Source organism: Crocodylus porosus, unplaced genomic scaffold (genome assembly GCF_001723895.1).
Source record: "Crocodylus porosus isolate Cpor-Errol unplaced genomic scaffold, CroPor_comp1, whole genome shotgun sequence".
Lineage (NCBI taxonomy): Eukaryota > Metazoa > Chordata > Crocodylia > Crocodylidae > Crocodylus > Crocodylus porosus.
Window position 1 is genome coordinate 6,257,544 of NW_017728925.1, and position 11,389 is coordinate 6,268,932.

The following is an 11,389-nucleotide window of genomic DNA, read 5'->3' on the forward strand; positions in this document are numbered from 1 at the left end:
TGGCCAGTCCACTCCTGACTCCAATGTCCACATCGTTAATGAAGATGTTGAACAGTATGGGTCCCAGGACAGAGCCTTGAGGGACCCCACTGGTTACAGGGCACCATGATGAGTGACGGCCATCAATCACAACCCTCTGGTTTCCCATCCAGCGGATAGTGGTGGAGCCAAGGCCACAACCGGCCAGTTTGGCCAAGAGGTGATCATGGGATACCAGATTAAAAGCTGAGATTCATAGTTGCATAGACATTAGGGCTGGAAGGGACCTTGGAAGATCATTGAGTCCAGCTCCCTGCCCCAAGGACAGGAAGTCAGCTGGGGTCATAGGATCCCAGCAAGATAAATGACAAATTGACTTTTAAAAGAGTCCGGAGTAGGTGATTGCACCATCTCCGGCAGCAGTCTGTTCCAGGTCTTGGCGACTCGGACTGTAAAAAAGTTCTTCCTTATGTCCAGCCTGAAACAGTCTTGGAGAAGTTTGTAACCATTTGACCTCATCATCCCATGGGGAGCTCTGTTGAACAGGTGTTCCCCCATATGCTGATGTACACCCCTTATATACTTATAGGCAGCCACGAGGTCCCCCCTGAGCCTAGGCATTTTCAGGCTGAAGAGACCCATAGCTCTCAGCCTGTCATCATAAGGGATATTCTCCTGCCCTCTGATCATGCACATGGCTCTCTTCTGAACTATCTCAACTTCTCCACATCCTTTCTGAATTGTGGAGCCCAGAATTGGATACAGTACTCCAGCTGCGACCTCACCAAGTCCGAGTACAGTGAGACGATAACTTCCTGAGGTTTGCTAGAGAAGCATCTATGGATGCAAGCCAGAGTTTTGCTCACTTTGCCAGTTGCAACATTGCATTGGTGGCTCATATCCATCTTGTAGTCAATCATGACCCCCAAGTCCCTTATGGCTGTAGTGCTAGCCAACGTAGCACTACCAAGCCTATAACCATGCTGCCTGTTTTTCTTTCCAAGGTGGAGTACCTTGCATTTTTTCATGTTGAAGGTCATCAGGTTTTCATCCACCCATTTTCCAAGCCTGTCAAGGTTGGCCTGGAGTACCATCCTGTCCATGGTTGTGGATACTTTATCCCAAAGTTTGGTATCATCAGCGAACTTGGCCAGTCTGCTTCTGACACCAATGTCCACATTGTTAATGAAGATGTTGAAAAGAATAGGCCCAAAGACAGAGCTTTGGGGGGCTCACACTGGTCATGGCACACCACAATGATTGACTGCCATCAACTACCACTCTCTGGGTCTGACCACAAAGCCAATTCCTCAGCCAGTGGACTATGATGTAGGCTAGGTTACAGTTGGCCAGTTTTTCTATAAGACGATTGTGAGATACCATATCAAAGCTTTTTTAAAGTCAAGATATATGACGTCAATCACTTCTCCCTTGTCCAGGTGATAGGTCACCTGGTTGTAAAAGGAGATGAGATTGGTCAGGCAAGACCTACCTGCAACAAACTCATGCTGGCTATCCGTCAGGAAGTTGCCTTCACCCAGTTTGCCAAGAATGGTCTCTTTGATGATTTTTTCCAAGATCCTCCCTGGAATAGAGGTCAGGCTGATGGGCCTATAGTTCCCCAGATCTACTTTCCTCCCTTTCTTGAAGACAGGCACCACATTACCCTTCTTCCAATCTTTGGACACTTAGCCTGAGCACCACGAGCTCTCAAAGATCTGTGCCAATGGCCGAGCTATGATGCTATGATGAGGCTTCCCTGTATTTGTCCTAACAGTGTCCCCATGAGATTTGGGAGTGCTATAATCCCAATTTTACAAGTGGGAAACTGGGAAAGAGAGAAACCTAGATTTTAACAGGTATTTAGGGGTTTGATTTAGGCACTTTTCAGAATATGCCCCGAGTGCCTTTCCTAAGGGCATAGCCAAAGTGAGTGCTGGGGCAAGGAGTCATGTCTTTCTGAGAGCAAGGGAATAGGAAAGCAGAAAAGGATTTGTGCACTTTACCAAAGCACAGTTTCTTCTTGTCGCTGACATCCCACTAAGGCTAATAGTTCTGGCTAAGCCTGGGGTTCATTCTATAAACCCCTCAATCTAGATCAGCTTTGTCAAAAAAAAGATTTGTGAGATTCACAAACCTGTTGGCAAACCTGGGGGAATTTATGAGCTTGGGTGGAAACCAACTAGAGTTGTGGTTTTACTAGAATCTGATCCCTCTCTTGAGGCGAAGCTTTGCAATTCTGGCTGATTTTTTCACACAGCTTTTGAGTTCATTCATTCAAATTCAAGTTGAAGGTAAAACTCAGGGGGAATGACTCTATGCAACTGAAACTCAGGCCCCTGCAGCCCCTGCAGACAGACATGACCACAGTTCTCACAGATCTATGTCATCCTGAGATCTCTTGTTTGGATGGCCTCCAAAGGGGTATATAAAGGTAGTCTGTAGGTATACACACCAGGGTTTAATATGAGTGACACATGAGGATGTCTGTTGCATTCACATTTACAGGACACTCACAATCCGGCTTCATCATACTGATACAGTTGTCAAAAGCAATTTGCCAGTACTGTCTTCATTTTTTCTCAGTTCCTCCTTAATACCAAAACATTATTATATCTGAAACATGTTATTGGGATAAGAGATTATTAAAAGAAAGATGGTCTTGTGGAGAATGTAGATGGATTATCTAGGTTCACTCCTTGGCCCTACCCCAAGTTCCTAGTGTAAACTTGGGCAAACTGCATCGTGTTAATCTGTATAGAGGCATGCAAGAATAGTAAATCAAATTGATTTGAAAGCGTTTAACTGTATTAATCCACTTTGGCATTGAGCAAAACTTAATGCGGGCTGATTTAATTCTGGAATCAAAGTGTCCATACTATGATTTAATGTGTTTAAATTATTTCACTTCAAATGTACACCTTTAGTTAAATCAGATTAACTTCAAACATCTTCATGTAGGCACTTCTTTAAGATGTCGGTGCTGCAGCACCTCCTCTGTAAAATTAGAGGAATTGAACTTCCAGCAGCTGTCTTTTCTATTTAGTCTGTAGGTTAGTTGGGACAGGGATGGTTCCTTGCCATATGTATAGCCCCTAGCCATGTGCAATTTCTAAATGGTACTATGATATAATCGACAAAAATAGCCCCAAAAGACCACACTGTGGAACACATTGTCCCACCTGCTGGGCTGCCTCCCCCAGATTGCTTCATTGGCACAATGCCATTACTTTGATGATCTAGGAAGTGCGGAGTAAGCAGAGTAAAGGGGGGTTATTTTTCATTGTATTTCTTAGCTCTACGCAGACCAGAATTTTAAATTTCAGGGAAGGTGGTTACAGCCCCCTCTCCTTGCTCCATCTTGTTGTTTTGTGTGCTATTCCCTATGGTTCTGATTACGGCAGTCTTCAAGCCATCCTACCTTATGGTCCCCTGTAGATCAGTCAGCTGGAAAGCTCTTGCTTGTTTCAAAACAGTAACTTTCTGACGTTACATGCCAAAATCACACTTATCCATCCTTTTTAGCCCTGGAATCATAAGTTGAAAGGCCAATAGATGCCAAGAAAGTAAGTCATAATATTTCCAGCCTGACTAATATTGGGAATTCTCTGACCCCTTACCGGGAAGCCAAGGAGGCAACTAAGCACCCAGTTGGGATAATTCCAGAGTATATTTAGGAAAGTTGGGGATTTGAGATGGGCCTCAAATAACTCTGTGATTATAGATCCAGGTCTGTACACGTTGTCTAAGGCCAGTCTTCAGTGAGAACAAGACTCCTACGATGTAGGCACATCTCCATGAGATGCTACATCGCCCTAGCAATGAGCTACGGTGACATAGGTCATCACTACAGCAGTGTAGTATCAGCAGGCACTAACCATCATGCAGCCAATACGTCACATCGCTACAGTGACGTAGGGTCAGAAACAACCTGTTTCCCAGTTCTGCTGGGACTGTGCAGTACTAAGTGCGCAGTCGGGGGCACATATAGACGTGTGCAGTATGTACTTAGGTAAACGGGAACCCTCTGTGAAAGGTTCCCAGCTCTGTCAATTTGCCCTGTTGTTAGTAGATGATACTCAAAGGCCTGATTTGCAGAGATGCTGAACACCCAAAATAAACATGAACTTCAAGGGGACCCTCAGCTGCTCAGTTAGAGCCTCTGAAAATCAGGCCCGTTACGGCAGCTGCTTTTAAGAAATGCAGCCACTTGAATCTAGGAGTTTAGTTTGCAGAATGATCTCTGCGGAGGCTGAGGTATAGGTATGTTCATTTGGATGACCTAGGTAGCACCTCTGTGCCCAATATGAAATGTGGGAACATCTCCCTTGATAAAACTCTGGTCCCTGACTAACGCTTGCTGGAGTTAGAGCTTTATACTCAAACCCAGCCCCATTACCCCAAACCTGGCTGTTTCCAGCCCTTCAACAATTATACCTGTGATAGATCCTTTTAGAAACTTGCTGCTGGCTTCAGAGAGCTAGTCAAGGTCACTAGCAATCCAAGGACGGTGGCAGCATCGCTTGTGACAGTAATATAAGGAAAGGTCTTTAGCAGTTAAATGGATCTTAGTTCAGTTTGTTTTTTATCATCCTGAAATAACCGCTACTCAAACAATTGTAATTCTTCTGATGTCTTTCTGGAAAACATTTGGCTTGTCTGGCAGTGCAGTGCTGTGTAAATAAATATGTACCAAGCAGCAAAGTCAAGGAGGAGGGTGAGTTCTCAAATAATTATGTAAATAAATCCACATAGCACTCTCTGGTATCAGCTACCACGTGCATTTATATTAATCAGTACAGACATTACTGACAAGTGAATCTATTTTGCTGCGTTCCCTGTGTGGCTCAAAATTAATGTTTAATTCTGCTCCCTATTCTGCTGGAAGGGATGGAGAGGCCAGCAGGGCTGTCTTATCTCATCGTCCCCTCAGGTGTCTCTGGGAGGCTGAAGCCAATCAAACTTCGCATAAATAAGTGTGCTCAGCATGAGAGAGTTTACTAGCTTGATCTAGTGGTTAAAAAAAAAGGCACACTGGGAAAAAATAAATGCATTCATCCACTGGAATGGCCTTTATTTGTGAATCTCATCTTGACCTATTCAGGGGGCTAAAGGACGTTCAGTGACTGCTCAGTACAGACACGTCTGTATATCCCCAAATGAACCTTTTTGATGCTTCATTGACAACAACCACATTTCTGTCAAGTAGTATGGCCCTTGATTTTTGTATCCAAAGGACAGATTTGTTTGTCCAAGATTTGGCACCATAGTTAATCACAGAATAAGTGAGAAAAGGCAGTTGGTTCCTTATGCTTCTTGGGGTTTTTTGAAGTATTTTTTCCCTCTTATTAACTCTTGAGTTACTAAGCCACATTTAAGGCAGATACATCTTCACTTATACCTAGGCACCACGACTGTACTGTAAGCTGGCTCTTTAAAGTGTCTGGAGCTCAGCCTTACCTCTTCCAGGTAATTTGTAGCCTGTTTCCATAGGTAGAAATGAGTAAAGGGTTTATCTGCCAGGGAGGGATTATATTTAAGAACCAGGCATGGGAGAAAACGCTTCATTTATGACCAGAAAATCAGCCAGGAAAGCACTTTGGACTGAGCGCTGTGCTGAGGTTCTGAGACAGGAAGGGATTATGGGGTAGTCCCAGTCAGTCACCCCATCAGGCTGGGGTCCTTTGGCTAGAACAAGTACAGAAGGGATAGAACTAGGTTCCCAACCTATGATGTTGCACTGGGAGTGAGTGTAAACTTCCCTGTCTCCACTGTGGAAGGAGGGATTGCAGGAAGCCCTGAAAGTTTGAAGAATGACAGCAATGGAGCACTGCCGCCACACACTCAAGCTCTTGTGCGAGAGCCCCACTGAAGCTTGAGAGAGTCCAAAGGAGGGCCATACATGTGATTAGAGGCCTTGAGACCGGGTCATACAAGGAGAGGCGGAAAGACTTGGGATTGTTCAGCTGGAGAAGAGAAGACTCGGAGAGGACTTGGTGGCAGCCTATAAGTATATCGGGGCATACAGCAGGGCCATCTTGCGAGGGTCATCTGATCCCAGCAGTCTTTCCTGCACAAGTGCAAGGGGGCTGGACCTGATGATCTGTAAGGTCCCTTCCAGCCCCTAACACCTATGAAGCTATGAAGCCTACTAGCTTGTAAATAACTTCTAAGAGGGGAAACTAAGGAAGCAGGCTGGCCCCATCTAAGCCAGATAAGACCCTGAATAGGTTGCTACGATTTGTCCCCTTGATCTTGTGCACAAACCAGTTACCCATATGGCATGAAGTCAAGCTATTATTTCACACATTCTGGAGTCATTTCCACTTACTTTGAAGTCAGAGGTGTAACTACCAGGGTCTGTGCTCCAGGCAGCAGTGATGTCAGGGGCTGGGCTGCCTGAGGCTGCAGTGGCTGCTGGGCCAGAAGTGGCATGTCTCCTCTGCATGGATATGTGGGGTTGGGGCCCCAGTCATCCACCCCCTGTGTGCAAAGTAGGTGTAGCATGCAATCAATTCACCGTGGCAGGGGTTCAGCCATAGTTTCTGCTCTATGTTTAGAAACTACACAAGCTGCTGAGAAATGGGAGAATAGATCCTTTATTTTATTCCTCTTAAAACGGCTCTGGGCAAATGTTTTATTTCACTTTTTGGTGAGAGTGTTTATATCTGTAAGCTCAACTCCTCAGATGCTCTTGGCTAACAGCTTGAATTGAATTGATTTTAACGTGGCATTGATAGTCATCAAACCCCTCACATTGGGGGCAGATTTCAGCACGAGCCCAGAGTAGGGCTTGAACATGCATCTTTGGAGCTGTGGCAGGATACTGCCCCGTTCTGCTGTGACAGAGTGGTGGAAGTATCCTGGTATAGCTTTAAAGACATGGGTTCAAGTCCTTCTCTGGATTTGTGCTGAAATCTGCCCCCCAGTTAACATAGCTGTGAATGTGTACCTGGCCATCCTGGGTGTGGAGTCAAGGACAGCTGGACATCATGCCAGCTGCATTAGTAGTGTGCCATTACCCATGAAAACTGGTGTGCTTTGACCAAGTCAGCTCTTGGGAGGAGGGGAAGGCAGACATGTTGGGAAATCCTTTGATCTTTGTTGAGGTTATGACAACTAAAGGTCTGTTCCAGTATGTTCATCATCGCTTACAATAAGCACAACTCCCATATCCCGAAGTTCTGTGGGATTTTGTGTTAGGATTTTCTGGGGGCTTCCTAGTGAATTCCACCGACAATCTGCTGAGCACGAGGGCTGTGCAAAATGGCACCTTTCCATTTCAACTCGAGTTTCGAGGTTTCGACGGAACAGCGTTTCATTTCATTTTGACTTGAAACCGCTGTTCCATTTCACTTCATCGAAACAGTGACGCTGTTTCAACGTTTCACCCATTCGCTATAATGGGGAAGCTCGAAACAGCTTCTCTCATCCAGCAGGCAGATGGGAGCCAGCAACCCCAGGAGGACTGCGGGGGCTGTGCCAGTCGTCCTGGGGCTGCGGGCCCCTGATCTGCCTGCCGGATGAGGGAGGGGAGCTGGGTGCTGCCGCCTGGGACCGGGGAGCTGGGGAAGGGAACTGAGCCCGATTGCTCAGCTAGATCAGGCTGGGGAAAGGAATCCACCCCAGCTGGGCCAAATTCCTTTCCCCAGCCCGATCATAGGGCTGGGGAGAGGAACTGAGTGATCAGGCTCAGTTCCCTTCTCCAGCACGATCACTGTGCTAGGGAGGGGAACTGAGCCCAGGCTCAGTTCCTTTCCCCTGAGCTGTGATCGGCTTCCTACAGCAGGGCCGCAGGAGGTGGGCGGAGCCAAGGCTACACTCCTGGCTGAGCCACATGGGACTGTGGAGCCGCTGGGAGCGCAGCCCTGGTTGTCCCCTGTCTTCCACCACCTGGCTGAAATGTTTTGAAACTTTCAAAATGTTTCAACTAGCCTTGTTTTGTTTCAAGGCTGTTTCAAAGCCCTTTGTTGCAATTCAATTTCACTGTTTTGAGCTCGAAATGAGTCGAAACAGTGTCAAATCGAAACAGCTGGCGATATTTTGCACAGCCGTACTGAGCACCTGTTAGCGCTGCAATATTGCAGTCAGCAATATATGAATTAGTCATAGGTTGGAGTGTACTAAAACTTGTGCTCTAAATACTGAAAAGGTAAAAGCTACTGCTGGAGGCAGGTAGACTGGAAGAGGAAGACTGGTTAACTTTTATGCTGTAGCAAAGTCTATGTTCCTCTGGCATTCAGCTATGTTGAGTGCCATAAACTTGGTATGTCCAGGGCCCAGTGAAGACACTAGTATTGTTGGTGGCCGCATTGATCAGTGGGCACTGGTCCTTCAATTAGAACAGGGCTGGCCAACCTGCAGCACAGGCACTGTCTGCATGTGGCACATGGCAGGTTGGAGAGGGGACAGGCAGCACAGCAGTAACATGGCAGGAAGCAGAAAAAAAAGCAGCAGATCAGGCAGGCAGCACAGGGCAAGAAGCAGGAAGCAAAGATCAGGCAGAGGAAAGGAGTCAGAGTGGCACTCAGGGAAGGTGTAGGGCTAATTTGTGAAATGCCTGCCAACAATGTTGCCCAATGATTTAAAGCAGTGGTTTTCAAACTTTTTTTTCATTTGTGGATCCCTTTGGAAATTTCAAATGGAGGTACAGACCCCTTTGAATTGTAGGTGTGGCCATTCACATACCTCTGGTTATTCGTGAACCCCTTAATCATAGTCTGTGGACCCCCAGGTGTTTGTGAACCACAGGTTGAAACCCTCTGATTTACAGAATCGCTTTTTTAAGACTGACTTGAAATACTGATGTGAAGACAAAGAATGAAACAGTGGCTCTATTCAAAGCATAAAGGAGATGGTACTGGGCCATGTTTTCCTTGCGTGTAAGGGAGGCTTCTCAACAGATGGAGCTTCTGGGATCCTGAAACGTTCCTGGGGTGGATGAAATATTACAACATCATTCCCTATCATGGACCTTTCATGCAATGGGTTGATTCTCATTTGGTGAGCCTGGTCTTCATTATGCTGTGGCTTTTGTGGTCTTCTGTGTGTGGTTTGAGGGGGGCAGGGTGGAGATCCTGGTAGCTTATCCTTCTACCTGGCCTGAGAAGAGACAGTCTGAAGATTTGATTGACCATCTGAGGGTGGCCAAGGAGAGGGAAAATTGGGAGTGGGGTTTGGAAGAAGAGTGCATGTATTTATTCAAGTGCTAAAAAAAAAAAAATCCTAGAAGAAAACAGACAAATAAAAACCATTAGCAGTTATGCACCTGTTTGTCATAGGTGTAAATGGTGCCAAGTAGTGGAGAGTGAGACAATGTATTATTATAAATGCCATCAGACCATGAGAACCAGACTTTCCCCATCATGTTCTGCGCAGTGGCAGAAATATACTTTTTCTCATAATTTGCCTGAAAAGATCATTTAAAAGAATTTTAAAAAACCCACTATATAGTTTCTATGCTTAATAGTACAGTAACCCTGTGCAGCCTTATATTTCTGAGCCTCAGCCTCCCTCTCTGCTAAATGGCATAATGGCTTCAATGTCTCACAGCAGGCTGTGAGACTCAGTAAATTGCTCTGCGGTGCTTTGCGATCATTGGGTGACAACTGCCAAATTGTATAGGATTAATGCAACTGGTGAACAGCGGCTTCCATAATTCATTAAATAAAAAGTTCTTCAGGCCAGAGAGTTTGCAGTATAGATCACGGCAATGGTGCACCATGCCTGGCCTCAGTGAAGTTCTCTTCAGCTTTGTTCCCCTTAGCTTGTGATGACAGGGAGAAATCCTAAAGTATATTCTTTTACTCATGAAAGTAAAAGAAGAGTGGTGCAGGGTTGAAAAGGCCATAAGAGGTGGCAAATGTGAATATGAGAGTGGAGGGGAAGTGTCATAATATCTTTGAAAGGAGACTCTAACAACATGTTCAGTAGCTGTGGTGCATCTACACTTAGCTCCACCCTTTGACAGGGAAGTGGCTCCATCTTAGGCATATCTGATTTTTCCTTTGGAAATCAGGAGGATCAGCACTTTTCTCATATGGGTTTATTACATCTATGATAAGAAGAGGATGCAGGAACTGCTACTCCAGGAAGTAGCACATGCACATTTTGAAAGATAAAAACACACCAGCTGAACTGTCCAATGAATCACTGCTGACTCTCATTCCAGCTTAAAGAAAACCTTGCCCTGTCGTAGAAAAAGAAATGAATTCAAAACTCTTCATGCGTCTCTTTGCCGTGCTGTATGTCTTTGTGCCGCAGCTTATTCTTCATTTCTCTTGGTAGGACTGTCTCCTTCCTAAGAGACTGAGGGCTGGGATTGGAAACATGCAGGACAAGAGACCAGTCTGCTCAGGACATTGCAGTAGGTGTCCCAGAGCTATGAAGCAGTGTCTTCCAACTGGACCTCCACATCTCATATGGATCAGACTTTAGTCTGAACAGAACATGCGTCTACAGATCCTCTCCCAGGTCTGGATAAGGTGCATCTCTTACATGTTTGATGCTTTTATTCCTGGTCAAGATGACCTAATATTTATCTGATCTTTGAATGTCCTCATTGTTGGTTGCCACAAGGTGGCATTGCAGATTAAAGAGAAAAGCATTTCCTCTGGTGCTCTGTAGAATAACAGAGAGCTGGGGGACTAAAGAAAAGGTAGAACAACCTTGAAACTCTTTTGAGACCCTCAAGATAAAGAAGACTTGTCCTTCTGATTTTCAAAAGTCCAGTCTGAAGGACCGAGCAGGAAAACTGTTACATTTGTGAAGACTGCTAATTGTTCTAGCATCTGTTTTGACCATTATTATCTAGAGCTCTGCTACAGCTCTGATTCTTGTGGGTCATGCATTTTAGACTTGTGCAAAAGGTTATGTTCACAGAGTCTTCTGTTTTGGTTCAGTTGTGTTCACACCCTGAAGCAAAACCCAGACAAAGCCACCACATTTTTTTCCGTTTTCTGTCCAAAGCCATAAATTAGCTCAAGTTTGACCAAAATTCAGGCTCACTGAAAGACTGGTGAACTACAGAAAATAAAGGCTAAAGCTTTGGGTTAGTTTTTTAGGGGGAAAATAGACTTGAACCTTGCAGGGTTTCACAGCAAAAGTTTCTCATGTGGCTTTTTCAGTTTCCCTGATAGGACTGTGTTTAATCCTCTGTGCTAAAGGACGAGGAGATTTTGGCAGAATTTTCAAAGGTACTCCAAAATCAGTCCTGAGATATTCGGAAGAGAAGGTGGATGCTGAAAATCTGACTCCTTTATCACTAAACAATGATGGCACTTTCTATTTCTAACCCTTTACACCAGAATTTGTAAAGGGTTTGAAAACTCCTGGCGCTCTGGTGTAGTGCCTGAAGACTGGAAGAAGGCCAATGTGGTGCCGAACTTCAAGAAAGGGAGGAGAGTGGATC